Genomic DNA, 16,337 nt, shown 5'->3' on the forward strand with positions numbered 1-16,337 from the left:
GGGTGAAGCTGTTTTGCTTGGAAAAGAATCAAGTTTGAGAGGGCATAGATTTAGTGACGTGCAAACAAAGGAAGGTTAATGTGAGAAAATCTTCTTTCCACACAGTGAGTTTTTAGGGTATTGTATGTCTGGAAATGAGGCAGATTCAATTAAAGCATTCAAGAGGGCATTCGATGGTTTTTGGATAGTAATGGTGTGTAGGGAAGCAGAGAAAAGGTAGGAAATTGGTACAAGATAATAGAGCCAGTGAAGGCTCGATAGGCCAAATGGTCTCTTTTTGTACCGTAGTAATTGTGGAATTTTGAGAGAGGGGGAATGAACCTGTCTCTTTCAGAGCAGCAGCCAGTGACCAGTGCAGTATCGGAGATCAGTGATTGGACCTCAGTAATTTAGATGAGGAACAAAATATAATATATTCAAGTTTGCAGATGGCTGGGAGGATGAACTATGAGGAGGACGCAGAGGTATGATTTGGACAAGTTGAGTGGGCAAATGCATGGCAGATTAAGTATAATGAGGATAAATGTGAGGCAATCCACTTTTGGTAGCAAAACTGAAAGGCAGATTATTTGATAGATTGGAAAGAGGGAAATATAACGAAACTTGAGTGTGCTTGTAGACCAGTTCCTGAAGTAAGCATGCAGGTGCATCAGGCACCGAGAAAGGCAAATACTGCATTGGCTTCATAACAATAGGATTCGAGTACTGAAGTGGGGATATCTTGCTGCAATTGTACAAGTCCTGGTGAGACCACGCCTGGAATATTGTGTGTGGTTTTGGTCTTCCGAGGACGAATGTTGTGGTCATGAAGGGTTATTTACTAGTCTGGTTCTTAGGGTGATTCCTTTGCAATGAAGTGAGATTGGATTGGTTAGAATTATATTCACTGGTGTTTAGAAGAATGAAGTGGATCTCATCCAAATCTGTAAAATCCTAAGAGGTCTAGATAGGGTGAATGCAGGAAGGACATTCCTGATGACCAGGGGTCACCAAGTAAGGATATGGGGCATACCATTTAAGATAGAAATGGGGAGAAATTTCTTCAACCAGTTTGTGGTGAGCTTGTAGAATTTGTTGCCACAATGTAGTTGAGGCCAGAATATTAGATGTTTTCAAGAACGAATAAATTATTCTTAGAGCTAGAGGTGTCAAAAGATTATGGGGAGAAAGCAAAAGCAGGATATTGAATGGTCCAAATGGTCTACACCTCCAATTTTCTATGTTTCTGTTTTTCTCCAAATAAAGGTCAAAATGTGTAATATTTGTACAACAAAAATGCCAGGCAATTACTATTTCCAAGAAGAATGAATTTAACTGTCTCCAAATGGCATTCAATGGTATTACCATCACTGAATTTCTCTCAATTCATGGATTATAATTGACAAAAGACTGAACTGGACCAGCCATATATTACAGCTATAAGAGTAGGTCAAAGACTGGGAATTCTGTGGCGAGTGACCTGCCTCCTGACTCCCAGTGCACCATATACAAAACAAAGCAGCAATGTAATGGCATATGTTCCACTTGTCTGATGAATGCAGCTTCAAAAACATTTAATGGTGCTACCACCACTGAAATACTCATTATCAACATTGTTTGGGTTACCGTTGATTGGAAACTCAACTGGACCCACCACGTAAACACAGTGGCTCCAAGAGCAAGCCAGATGTGAGGGATCTGTACTGAGTAACTCACCACCTGACTCCCAAAGCCTTGAAAGTCTATAAGGTACATATCAGGAGTGTGATGGAATATGCCCCAGTTGCTTGGATGAGTGCAGCTCCAGCAATACTGAAGAAGCTTGACACCACTCAGTGCACATATCTACAAATATCTACTCCCTCCACTACTGATGCTCAGTCGCAGTAGTTTGTACTATCTACAAGAGGCACTACAGAGATTCACCAAAGATCCTCCAAACACATGACAACATCAATCTAGAAGGACAAGGGCAGCCGATATATGGGAACACTACCATCGCCAGCAATTTCCCCTCCAAGTCACTCACCATCCTGACTTGGGAATATATAGCCATTACTTCACTGTCACTGAATCAAAATTCTGGAATCCCTTCCCGAATGATATTGTGGGTCAATCCTGAACAGATGGACTGCAGTGACGCAAGAAAGCAGCTCACCACCACCTCAGTGGCAACTATGGACATGGGCAGCCAGTGTCCCTCACATTCTATGAATGAATAAGAAAAACTTCGAGATGCTCGATATTATCTGGGACAAAGCAGCCTATTAATTGACTACCTATCTACCATCTTGAACATGCTCTCTCACACGCACTATTGCACAGTGACAATATTGTGTACCATCTACAAGATGCATTGCAGCAATTCACCAAACCCCTTCAACAATCATTTCCACGTCAGTGCCCTCCACCACCTGAAAGGACAGAGCAGCAGATATATGGGAAGACCACCACCTGCAAGTGCTGCTTAAAACCAAACACCAACTTATTTGGGACTGCAATGCTGTCCTTTCACTGTCGTGTGTCAAAATTCCTGAACACCTTTTCTAACAGCACTGTGGGTGTCCCTGCGCAACGTTTTTCTGCAGTGGTTTAGAAGGCAGCTCACTGCCACCTTCTTGAGGACACTTGATGAGTGATAAGTGCTGGATTAGCCAGCAGTGCCCCGACAGAATGAAAATATCTTGAGACTTAGCCTTTGCCAGTTGTAATGTGCAGAAATTCTTACTTCAGGGCAACAGTGAAACCAAGAGTGTCAACAGATGAAGGAGACACTGTTGTCTGTTTGTTGGTTGTATTTGAGGGATGAAAAGAGGATAAGATTTTTCTTTGACACAAGGAAGAAATGGCCAATATTTTGTGACTCAAGCTGTGATGGAAGGTATGAAACCAGAAGGGAATTACTGAATGGAATTATGAAGAAGGTATAAAAGTGTGACAGAAGTGAGAAAATAACATTGGGGAACTCCCCAAGGTGATGAAAAAAGTATCATAGGATGACCCACTAACTACGATGCAAATCGCAATATGCGAGCGGTAACTGGATTACTTTATAAAAGAAATTTTTTTTACATATTAAACGAAGAAGGGATGAGTTTGCATTTCCATTTTCACCTGAATTTGTAAAAGTGAAATCATTTGATCAGTATCATCAAATTGAAACTTCCATAGTTCATTTCCTTTTCATAGAATCCCTACAATGTGAACATAGAACAATACAATACAGAGCAGGCTCTTCGGTCCTCGATGTTGAGCCGACCTGTGAACTAATCTAAGTCCAACCCCTATACTATCCCATTATCATCCATATGCTTATCCAAGGACTCTTCAAATGCCCCTAATGTGGCTCAGTTGACTAATTACATTGGCTGGCAGGGCATTCTACCCCTTTACCACTCTCTGAGTAAAGAATCTGCCTCTGACATCTGTCTTAAATCCATCACCCCTCAATTTGCCACTATGCCCCCTCATACAAGCAAATGTCATCATCCTAGAAAAAAGACTCTCACTGTCCATCTTATCTAATCCTCTGATCATCTTGTAGTCTCTATTGAATCCCCTCTCAGCCTTCCTCGCTCCAATGAGAACAGACCCAAATCCCTCAGCCTTTCCTCATAAGACTTGCCCTCCAGACCATGCAACATCCTGGCAGATCTCCTCTGCACCTTTTTCAATGCTTTCACAACCTTCCTGTAATGGGGTGACCAGAACTGCACACAATACTCCAAGTGAGGCTGCACTGAGCGTTTTGTATAGTTGAAGCATGACATTACGGCTCTGGAACTCAATCCCTCTACCAATAAAACCAAACACACCGTATGCCTTCTGAACAGCCCTGTCAACCTGGGTGGCAACTTTAAGTGATCTGTGTACATGGACACCAAGATTCCTCTGCACATCCACACGGCCAAGAATCTTTCCATTGTCCCAGTATTCTGCCTTCATGTTATTCTTTCCAAAGGTGAATCACCTCACATTTGTCTGCATTGAACTCCATTTTCCACCTTTCAGTCCAATTCTGCAGTTTATCCAAGTCTCCCTACAACCTGTAATATTCTTCCACACTGTCCACTACTCCACCGACTTTAGTATCATCTGCAAACTTACTAACCCTTCCACTTATATCTGCATCAAAGTCGTTCATAAAAATGACAAACAGCACTGGACCCAAAACACTGGGTGGCACAGTGGTTAGCACTGCTGCCTCACAGTGCCAGAGACCTGGGTTCACCTGACTGTGTGGAGTTTGCGCATTCTCTCCCCGTGTCTGCGTGGGTTTCCTCCAGGTGTTCCAGTTTCCTCCCACAGTCCAAAAATGTGCAGGTTAGGTGAATTGGCCATGCTAAATTGCCTGTACTGTTAGGTGCAGGGGTAAATGTAGGGGAATGGATCTGGGTGGGTGCGCTTCAGCGGGTCGGTGTGGACTTGTTGGGCCGAAGGGCCTGTTTCCACACTGTAAGTAATCTAATCTTAAAAGAAATCATTGTGGCATACCACTAGTAACCGGACTCCAGGCTAAATATTTTCCATCAACCACGACTCTTTACCTACTTATTGAAAGCCAGTTTCTAATCCAAACTTAAATCATCTTCAATCCATGTCTCCGCATTTTCTCCAATGTGTAACCTCATCAAAGACTGTCCTACCCTCATCCACATGCTTGATCACCTTCTCAAAAAAACTGAGATTTGTGAGACATGACCTACCCTTCACAATTCCATGTTGACTATTTCCAATCAAAGTGTTGCTTGCTAGATAATCATAATTCCTATCTCTTATAATCCTTTCCAAAACTTTTCTTACAACAGACATAAGGCTCACTGGTCTATAATTACTTGGATCATCTCTACTGCACTTCTTGAACAAGGGCACAACATTTGCAACCCTCCGGTCCTCTGCTACTAAACCTGTAGACAATGACGACTCAAAGATCAACCAAAGGCTCCAACATCATTGTGATCTAGATTAGACTTACAGTGTGGAAACAGGCCCTTCGGCCCAACAAGTCCACACCGACCCGCCGAAGCGAAACCCACCCATACCCCTACATTTACCCCTTACCTAACACTACGGGCAATTTAGCATGGCCAATTCACCTGACCCACACAACTTTGGACTGTGGGAGGAAACCGGAGCACCCGGAGGAAACCCACGCAGACACGGGGAGAACGTGCAAACTCCACACAGTCAGTCACCTGAGTCGGGAATTGAACCCGGGTCTCAGGTGCTGTGAGGCAGCAGTGCTAACCACTGTGCCACCGTGCCGCCCAAAAAGGGAGACATGTCAGGAGTGGGATTTGAACCCACGCCCCTAGAAAGGGACCAGAATTCACAAGGCCAGATGCAGAGCAAGGATTAACGCTCCTTGAGTCTGGCGCCTTAGACCACTCGGCCATCCTGACAAGCTAAAGTGCTGCGTAAGGCGACAGGGAACACCCCACCCCATCAACTGAATGCAGATAAGCAGTTGTTGGCAAAGCAGATTAAGGACACACAAGGAAGAGTCAGACACCCCAGCTGGGACTTGAACCCACAACCCCTGGCTTAGGAGGCCAGTGCCTTATCCATTAGGCCACTGGAGCTGCACTAGCTTTCGGCTTTTCAGAGAATTCTCAGGAAAATCCCATCCAGCCCAGGGGACTTATCTAATTTCACACCACCTAGAATTGATAACCTCTCCTTACTAACCTCAATCCTTTCAAGTCTAATAGCCCATATTTCAGTCTTCTCCTCTACAGTATTCTCCTTTTCCAGAGTGAAAACAGGTGAAAGATATTCGATTAGCACCTCACCGATCTCCACAGGGTCCACACACAACCTCCCACTTCTGTCTTTGACAGGTCCTATTTCAACCCAGTCAACCTTTTATTCCTCACATATCTATAGAAAGCTTTCGGGTTCTCCTTTATTCTACCTGCTAAAGATTGTTTATGTCCTCTCTTTGCTCTTCTTATTAAATCCTTCCTAGCTACTCTGTAACTCTCTGCCTCATCTGAACCATTTCATTTTAATGTCACATAAACCTCCGTATTCTGCTTAAAAAGAGATACAATTTCTGTAGTAAACCACGGTTCGCTTACATTGTCACTTCCTGCCTACCTGACAGGGACATACCTATCAAGGACACACAATATCTGTTCCTTAAACCAGCCCCATATTTCGAATGTCCCCATCCCCTGCATTTTCCAAACCCATTCTATGCATCCTAAGTCTTGCCTAATCGCATTATAATTGCTGTTCCCCCATCTATAACTCTTGCCCTGTGGCATGTACCTATCCCTTTCCATTGCTTAACTAAACATAACTGAATTATGGTCACTCTCTCTCCAAAGTGCTCACCTATCGCTAAATCAAACACCTGGCCTGGTTCATTACCAATGTGGCCTCCCCTCTTGTCGGCCCTTCGACATACTCTGTCAGGAAACTCTCCTGCACATTTTGGACAAAAGCTGATCCATCCACTGTCCTAGAGTTATAGCATTTCCAGTCAATGTTGGGGAAGTTAAAGTCCCCCATAATGACCATCATGTTTCTTTCACTCCTGCCCAGAATCGATTTGCCAATCCTCTTCTCCACATGCCTAGAGCTTTGCAGAGGCCTATATATAAAAAAAACTCCCAGCAGTGTGACCTCTCTTCTCATGATTGTAACCTCAGCCCATAACACCTCTGTAGATAAGTCCTCATCAAAAGTTCTTTCAACCACCGTTATACCATCCTTGACTAACAAAGCCACACCTCCCCTATTTTACCGCCTCCCCTGCTCTTAATGAAAGATCTAAACCCTAAAACTGCAATATCCATTACTGACCCTGCTCTATCCATGTCTCCAAAATGGCAACAACATCGAAATTCCAAGTACCTATCCATGCTGCAAGCTCACCTACCTTATTCCAGATACTCCTGGCGTTGAAGTAAACAAACTTCAAACCAGCTTACTGTTTGCCAGCACATTCCTGTGACCATGAAATCCTGTCCACGTCCTTCCTAATCTCATCCTCCTGTGTACTAGAACTACAATACAAGAGGCCGTTCAGCCCATCGAGTCCACACCAACTTTCCAACAAGCCTTTCACTCAGACCTAGCCCCCACTCTATCCCCGTAGACTTGCATTTCCCATGGCCAATCCACTTAGCTTGCACATCCCTGGACATTATGGGGAATGTGACATGGCCTGTCTACCTAATCTGCACAGTTTTGGACTGCAGGAGAAAAACGAAATAGTAGAAACCCACGCAGGCACATGGGAAGTGTGCAAACTCCACACTGACAGTTGACCAAGGCTAGAATCAAACTTAGGCCCCTGGCACTGTGAGGCACATCCCATAACCATGACAAATCTTTTATCTACAAATCTTGCAGAATTTTCTAAACATTAGCAATAATTTATATTGAGCTGAAAAATGTGTTGACGGAAAAGCGCAGCAGGTCAGGCAGCATCCAAGGAGCAGGGGAATCGACGTTTCGGGCATAAACCCTTCTTCAGGAACGCCCGAAACGTCGATTCTCCTGCTCCTTGGATACTTCCTGACCTGCTGCGCTTTTCCAGCAACACATTTTTCAGCTCTGATCTCCAACATCTGCAGTCCTCACTTTCTCCAATAATTTATATTGTATTGGTATAATTTAGTAAAACATTTCAAAGCACTTCATTGTACCATTATCAGGTAAAGTTTGACAGCAAGCCACAGGTGACCAAAAACTTGGTTATGTAGGTAGGTTTGAGAACAAAGAACAAAAAAACCTTTACAGCCCAGGAACAGGCCCTTCGGCCCTCCAAGCCTGAGCCGATCCAAATATATTGTCTCAACATGTCGGTCAATTCCTAAGCATCTGTATCCCTCTACTCCCCACCACCTCATGCATTTATCCAGAAGCATCTTAAATGAATCTACCGTGCCTGCCTCTACCACCTCTGCTGGCAACGAGTTCCAAATGCCCACCACCCTTTGTGTGAAGTACTTGCTGCTTGTATCCCCCTTAAACTTTCCACCTGTCACCTTGAAAGCATGACCTCTTGTTATTGAATCCTTCACCTGGGAAAAAGCTTGTCTCTATCCACCCTGTCTATACCCTTCATGATTTTATAAACCTCAATCAGGTACCCCCTCAATCTCCTTTTTTCTAATGAAAATAAACCTAACCTACTTAACCTTTCTTCATAGCTAGCACCTTCCATACCAGGCAACATCCTCGTAAATCTTCTCTGCACCTTCTTTAACGCGTCCACGTCCTTTTTGGTAATGTGGCAACCAGAACTGTACACAGTATTCTAAATGCAGTCGAACCAATGTCTTGTACATTTTTAACATGACTTGCCAGCACTTATACTCAATACCCCGTCCAGTGAAGGCAAGCGCACTATATGCCGCCTTGACCACTCTATCCACCTGTGCAGCAACCTTCAGGGTACCATGGACCTGCACTTCCAGATCTCTCTGCCCATCAATTTTTCCCAAGTCTCTTCCGTTCATTGTATAATACGCTCTCAAATTAGTCTTGCCCTAATGCATCACCTCACATTTGTCTGGATTGAAATCCATCTGCCACTTTTCCACCCAACTCTATCTATATCCTCCTGTATTCTCTGACAGTCCCTTATGCTTTCTGCTACTCCACCAATCTTTGTGTTATCTGCAAACTTGCTGATCATACCAACAGTGCCCTCTTCCAGATCATTTATGTATATTACAAACAACAGTGGCCCCAACACTGACCCCTGTGGAACACCACTGGTCACCTTTCTCCACTTTGAGAAACTCCCTTCAACTACTACTCTGTCTCCTGCTGCTCGACCAGTTCTTCATCCACCTAGCTAGAACACCCTGCACACCATATGACTTCACTTTCTCCATTAGTCTACCATGGGGAACCTTATCAAATGCCTTACTAAAGTCCATGTATATACATCAACAGCCCTTCCTTCATCTATCAACTTGGTCACTCCTTGAAGACCTCTATTAAGTTGGTATGGCACGATCTCCCCTGCACAAAACCATGTTGCCTATTACTGATATGCCCATTCTTTTCTAAAATATAAATAGATCCTATCCCTCAGTACCTTCTCCAGCAACTTTCCCACCATGAATGTCAGGCTCACTGGTCTGTAGTTACCCGGATATCCCTACTACCCTTCTTGTACAGGGGGACAACATGAACAACCCTCCAGTCCTCCAGCACCTCAACTGTATTTCAGGATGCCACAAAGATATCTCTCAGGGCCCCAGCTATTTCCCCTCTCGCCTCCCTCAGCAACCTGGGATCCCGTCCGGTCCTGGGGATTTGTCCACCTTAATAACCTCTAGCCTCCCCAACACACCTTCCCTACTTATGTCAACATGATCCAGATTAATCAAACTTCTATTTCTAATCTCAACATTCATCATGTTCCTCTCCTCAGTGAACACTGATGCAAAGTAATCATTCAGAATCTCACCCATTCTCTCAGGTTCAACACACAGCCTTCCTTTATTATCCTTTAGTGGACCAATTTTTTTTCTCTAATTACCCGCTTGCTGCTTATATAAGAATAAAATGCTTTGGGATTTTCCTTATTTCTGCTTGCTAAAGCTATTTCATTACCCCTTTTAGCCCGCTTGATTCTTCATTTAAGACTTGTCCTACTCTTCCGATATTCTTCCAGGGCCCGTTCTGTTCTTAGCTGCCGACACCTTATGTATGCTTCCCTTTTTCTCTTGGCTAGTCGCACAATTTCTCCTGTCATCCACGGTTCACGAATCTTGCCCTCCCTATCCTTTACCTTCAACAGGACATGCCTATCCTGCACTACTGTTAACCTATCTTTGAAAGCATCCCACATCTCAAATGCAGACTTCCCTTCAAATAGTTGTGTCCGATCCACATTTCAGAGCTCCTGCCTAATTTTGATATAATTGGCCTTGGCCCAGTTTAGTACTCTTCCCTTAGGACCACTCTCTTCTTTATCTACGAGTCTTCTAAAACTTACAGAATTGTAAGTTTTTTAAAGGAGCAGTGCAGATAAGTATCTTAAAGGAGCAAAGAAGAATAGAAAATAAGAGGGGGTTAGGGAGAGAATTGCGGAGCTTATACTCCTGGCCACTAAATGCCACTTGTGGCAAGATTAACATTGAGGGATGCAAGAGGCCAAAATGTGAAGAATACGAAGCTCAGTTACAGGGCTCGAGGTTAGAAGTAAAGGAAGGGTGAGACTTTGGAAGATTTTAAAAGCGAGAGTGATGATTTTAAAATCAAGATCTTGCTTGTCCATGAGCCATTTTCTTGGTCATTGTGCGCAGGGGCAATGATTGAATCCAACCAAATTTTAAGTTAGAACATGTGCATGAGAGTTGTGGAAGACATCAAGTTTATGGTGAGTGGAAGGTGAAAGGCTACCAGGAGTGTTAACATAGTCAAGTTTTGAGATAACAAAAACGGGGTGCTCTTTCAACAGCAGATAAGCTGAGACAGGTGAATTTAAAAGTGCAGAGATGGCACTACATCAGTTACCAGAAAGAAAGGGGTATAGGCAATGTTTAGGGAATGGAATTTGTGTTGGATACTGAAGACCATGGCTTCTATCTCCCAACATATAGTTGCAATAAATGTCTGCTCCTTGAGAATTGTGGGTGAGGAGAGCCAGATGTTGTCAATGTAAAACTGCTAAATGAGATGTACATTGCATATTCTAGACTTCCATCAAGCTTTGGAATTAATACAATTTTTTAAAATCATCTTTAAATTTATGTTTCAATCTTTTTCAAAACACAAGTTCAAGAAATACAGATCACCTAACATGTACTCACATCAGAGAGAATCTGATATCAGAATATATGCCAACAGAAAAATGAAAAAAAGTTTTTTGCAAATTCTAGAATAATGTGGCTTTTGAACTGCCTAGGTTGTTTGTTTGAATAACAACAGTGTCATTCCAGACAAGAATACAAATAATTACTTTTAAAATTGATGTAGTATTGGAACACATGCTTGAACATTGAGGAAAAAATATATTTGCTAACTAGATGTAGCTCTCGACACAGTAGCTGTTAGATTACCAAGCTCTGGTAAACATTAGTAGCTTATCATTATTTTTTTAAAAACCATACTTTTGGCTTCACACGTTTTTCTTAGTGTCATCAGTATTGATCTAGTTAAATGTTTGGTTACATCCTGCTGATGATTGAAGTGTCAGCTCAAATTATAATGCAAACTCATGGGCAATCCACAAGTATAATGTAAAAATATAACTAATGCACATTTCCTGCCAGTTGCGCTCACTTCCATCACATTTTATTCTTTAATATAATAAAGATGTTCATTTGACACACAGCAAGCTATTAATCTGATCATACAATTTCTTTATGGTTGACATCAAGACTGACCATTCACAGAGCTTGCCAGAACTCACCATTATTTGCTTACAGTTTCTTGTAGCTAATTACTGAAAATGAAAACTGAAAGCAAACGTTTGAGTAAAAGTAACTTATGAATTTCTGACTTAAGACATGTAGCACAAAATAAAGCTATCTCTTCAACTTTCTTAATTTGACTTTTGATAGTCATAGTGAGCCATGATGCAAAGTAACTGATTCCCCAACTATGGTGAGCAAGTAGAATAATAGCACAGCTAAAAGCTAAAGTAGCAAGTGCAGAAGAACTTGGCAAAAACTTGGAGAGGACTGTATTGTAATTTACTTTAGATAGTTCCATCAGATATATTTTGGAGCTTATTTCAGGCAGAACTTGAACTTCTTGGAAAAATGTTTGCATGAATGGAAAGTTTGAAAATGACTAAGTTTGGAGGGAGATTCTGAATGAAAGCCTGAATGTCGTCATAGAATTGTTTGGTAGTGCAGACCTTGAGTGTTTGTGAAAAAGACATTTTGTCAAAGCTTTTCATCTTGCACAAATCAGGGCAATTCACAAGAATTGCCAAAATAAAGGAAAAATGACATTTACATTTGTGTACATTTACACAGATCCCATGATTGAATAGGTATTTATGCAAGATAAAGTTGAATAGTTTGGAAATAAGGTTACTAATTTACACCATGTCCTATACTGTGCTTTATTTGAAGAATGCAACTTGTTTTCATTTGTTTGATTTTATCTATTTCTGCCTCTATCTTGCTTCAATAGATGACCACACCTTAAACAGTCCTCATTTAAAATGCCTACACCATAAATTCACTTAAGCAGAAGAAGTTTGACGATGCAATTAATAATGCCAGTAAACACACTACATCTGTTGTGGTTCTGTTTGCCGAGCTGGGAATTTGTGTTGCAAACATTTCGTCCCCTGTCTAGGATGTCCCATGGACAGGGGACGAAACGTCTGCAACACAAATTCCCAACTCGGCGAACAGAACCACAACAACGAGCACCCGAGCTACAAATCTTCTCCCAAACTTTGAAACACTACATCTTTCTGATATGCATATACTCTGAAAACAAGTTTGTTCTTGCGCATGGTTTCAGTTTTAATGTGTCTCTGGGCCGCGTCAAACAGGAAGAGGTACTTACTAAACTTGGACTCATGGGCTCCCAGCTAACTACAAACAAGGGTCCACTGAAGACGATGAATCCTTGAAAGTGAGCCTAGTTAATCTAGCACATGCGTATTGGGGGTTTTAGTCATGATTCAGTCAATTCCCACATTAAATGTGAATATTTGGCAGTGTTGTGGTGCCTCAATATCAACCTGTTAAAAAGAACTGGAATAGTTGTCCTTTACAAGCATGATTATATTGTAAAATGTGTGCCATTCTTAATGATGTGTGCAAACTTGTATCCACTGGACCTGAAACTCAGCCTGACAAGACAGCCTTACTGGAAAGTAAGCCTAAAAAGCACTTAGTGGACATGTGTAAAAGCAATGAGCTACAGGACGATAGTGGAAACTGGATTAGGCCATCCAGCCTCTCAAGCCTGCTCTGTCATTCAATAGGATCTCAGCTAATCCAACATTCCTCACATCCACTTTCCTGCTGTCTCCCTGTAACCCTTGATTCTCCTGCAAATTGAGAATCTGTCGATCTAAGAATTAAGATAGCCAAGTACTCTGCCCGCACATATCCAAGATCAACATTTGTATAGGCTGTCCAAAGTACTCTCAGGTAATGTCCTTTTATGCTTGTACCTTATTTATGAGTGGTTCTGCAGAGCATGAACTAACCAAATAGTTGGATGAATTGCTGCCAACATTTTGATTAAGTTTTCCCTACATGGGGAAGATTCCTTCACATTTGTGAAGACCGCGCAGGGTTTCCATGGTGATATAATACAATATAAAATATTGCTATTATAATAGTATATTAAGATTATATTATAATGTAATAGTATAATACGATAGCAATTTTTAATATTGTACTGTAGCATGGTATTATGGGGATCCAAGTCTGCCACCATTGTATGAACCCATAGTCATTGAACTTACGAACTTAGCAACTCAGACTGTTCCGATCAGATTTATTGATACCTGCTAGATTCAGCCCTCCCAAACATCTTTGTTGGGTTCATTGGAATAGCAACTAACCTCCTACCCCATGCCAGTTTCTGATGTATAGATGATGTGTTTGTTATATTTGAATCTGCAGTTTCATATGAAAATTCCCTTGCTTGTTTTAATGGACTCAATCCCGCACTCAGAGTCACCTTTTAAATAGAGCATTCAAATGAACTTTTTTTTTTATGTCCAAGTTGACAGATCAGTCAGGGAATTCTCTACTCTTGTCAACCATAGACTTGCTTCCTCTGGTCAGTGAACATATTGGAATTCCTGGAGCTACACTCACTCTAAGATTGGTCTTACTGGCAACTTCATAAATAGGACTCCAGCCATTTTTATACAGTGTGTGCTTGACACTGAGATAGGGTCCAACAAAGCCATCCTTCATGATAGTAGCGACCCTCATCAGATCATTTCTCACTGTATATTCTGTGAACTCATGGATGCACCGAAGACATCACTGGTGTCCTGAAAGGTGCTGAGTTCACCTCAAATTACCTTGAAAAGCTGAAGTTTCTCATGGATGATGAATTGTGCTGACAGTCAGTTTATTCAGTTGGCTGGTTGCTGTTGCAGTGTAACACCAATGGTTTAATTCCTGTCTGAGGTTACCATGACAGTCTTCCTTCTCAACCTTAACACTCATCTGATGTGGGGTAGCCCTCAGGTTAAGTTCACCAACAGATGTCTCTCTAGTGAGAGAAGAGCCCTATGATCTTCTAGGACTATGGAAACTTTACTTATACTTCTACTGACACACAGGGGCTTGGTCTTTGTAGAAATAAGGAACATATGTACATGCACTATGCTTATTTTAACACAATAAAGTGAGTAGCAACCATTCACTGATCTATTTCTCATAGACTGAGAGTCGACCTGCCTTGTTTCAAACTCAAACAAAATTTGGCAGATTAATGAATATTCTCAGAATTGTCCTGATATGTACAAAATAAAAAGTTTTGAAAGCTATAAGCTTTTCCATAATACTCAAGGAATGTAATCATACTTTTTAAGAATGTTTTGTTAAGGTAAAGTTCTATTGTATGGGTAATCAGGAAATAGTAATTAATTAAAACATTTTCTTTGCTGTCAAAAAAGGTACTTCTCATAGATGTTGACTAAAAGTGAGAGCTAACCCTGAGTGATGAGTAGAGATTTGCTACTTATATATTCAGATGTTAGATGTCATGAACAAATTTATTACTTTCGTTTAAGGACAATTTTGCATGGAACAATTTTAAGAAGTTAATTCCATTGTCTCTGGCAAAAGAAAACACATGTAATGACTTTCTTTACAAATCCTCTCATTGTGTAAGTGCAGCACTTCTACATTCTACCATTTCAGCATCATTCATAAATGCTTAACCTTTGACTCACTGAAAATAATTGCACCTGCAACACATTGGTATTTATATATTCCTGATTCAACCATCAATCACTATAGGTTATCCCTTGTAAAGGAGCTTCACCATGAGCATGTTAGAAAGGGCTCTTGTGGTCCATGAGTAGTGCTCCTACCTTGGAGCCAGGAGACCCAGTTTCAAGTCCCACTGATCCAGAAGTGTGCAATAGCACCTCTGAACAGGTCGATTGAAATTTATTTGGAGCATTGTGTTGCATTCATTCCATATGAGGGTGAACATTGATAGCAGGGAGGTTATACAGAAAGCTAGAAAAGAGAAACACAGATTAAAAATAGTTTTTTCCCCTTATTAGTCAACAATTCGCAATGTGTAATATATGGGGAAATTGCACTTAGCCGGTAATTTTATTCTCAAGTTAACAAGCAGCAAACATGCTTGGTAAAATAACCTTTTATTTGTAGGAACATGCTTTGAATAGCATTGAACCCTTAATACATTTATCAGCATATCTTGCTTCCCAATGAGTCTTACCACACTAAGTCTGTGTTTATATTTAATCTTCACCCTAAAACAGCAGATTAGCAAAGAACTTGACCTATTTTAGGAATCTTATGAGAAACTTAATGCAGATATGTGGAAGCGAGTAATTTGTTGGAGCCTTTGGACAAAAAAGAATGCAGTGTTAAGTCAGGAAAAGTGGCTGAAGACTTGTGGTGTAGTAGTTTAAATGATCTTATACAGGTTTCATTTTATTGTCATTAACAGAAGAACAAAAGATGCGACAAATGTGTGAGACTAGTGATAATCATCTTGAAGGACTGAAAAGTTCATACAGAGGGCAACAAAAGCCACGTTTTCTCACACTGCTCCTCATCAGTCATTGTGAAAAACTAAATCTGAACCTTGACTTCTCAACTACAGGATGTGTCTTAAGTAGATTGTGCATACAAGAAGTCTAGAGTTCTCATGTTCAATTTGATGCTATATCCAACCTAACTAACAAGTATTTAATTATTCTGATATCAGAAATCAAATGTTTAGGTAATTAATTTGATCCACTTAATTATTTTGGCAGTTTTATTATAATAATTGCAGTGAGTCATTCATTATGTCTGAAGCTGTGAGTAATCTAGATGATATACTTTGTTAAAACACTTCATCTGTTGAGTGGAAAATCAGTTTGATGTACAAGAAGCTGTGCAATATGATAAGTTTGACTTTCTGGAAAACATTGCTTCGATAACTACATGCGGTTGAGCCCTTTTAATCCTACTTAGTTGCGTGTAGCCGTGAAAATTTTTAAACTGTTTGTGGGGATCTTTGTAGTACATGAATGTAAAATATATCCGGGTTATCAGGCCCAATGTTCTTTTCAATCATGCAGTGTGTATGGTGGACCATCCTGGTTTAAATTTTAAAATAAAACATAGTAACATAGAAAATGGGAGCAGGAATGCACCTTGGAGTCTGATCTGCTATTCAGTATGATCCAACTTATTCTTGCTTTT

At 41.1% G+C, this 16,337-nt stretch overlaps 1 protein-coding gene and 1 non-coding gene across 4 annotated transcripts in view; one reads left to right on the forward strand and one right to left on the reverse strand.

The window, feature by feature from the left end:
* evi5a (ecotropic viral integration site 5a) overlaps window positions 1-16,337 on the forward strand; it is a 257,993-nt gene that overhangs the window by 164,049 nt on the left and 77,607 nt on the right. The gene's annotated exons all lie outside the window — the stretch shown is intronic.
* trnal-caa (transfer RNA leucine (anticodon CAA)) lies at window positions 5,262-5,381 on the reverse strand. The gene is made up of 2 exons: window positions 5,344-5,381; window positions 5,262-5,307 (listed from the first exon to the last, which is right to left on the reverse strand). It is a non-coding gene; the product is annotated as a tRNA-Leu (tRNA).

The sequence above is a fragment of the Hemiscyllium ocellatum genome, chromosome 9, assembly GCF_020745735.1.
Source record: "Hemiscyllium ocellatum isolate sHemOce1 chromosome 9, sHemOce1.pat.X.cur, whole genome shotgun sequence".
Taxonomy (NCBI): Eukaryota; Metazoa; Chordata; class Chondrichthyes; order Orectolobiformes; family Hemiscylliidae; genus Hemiscyllium; species Hemiscyllium ocellatum.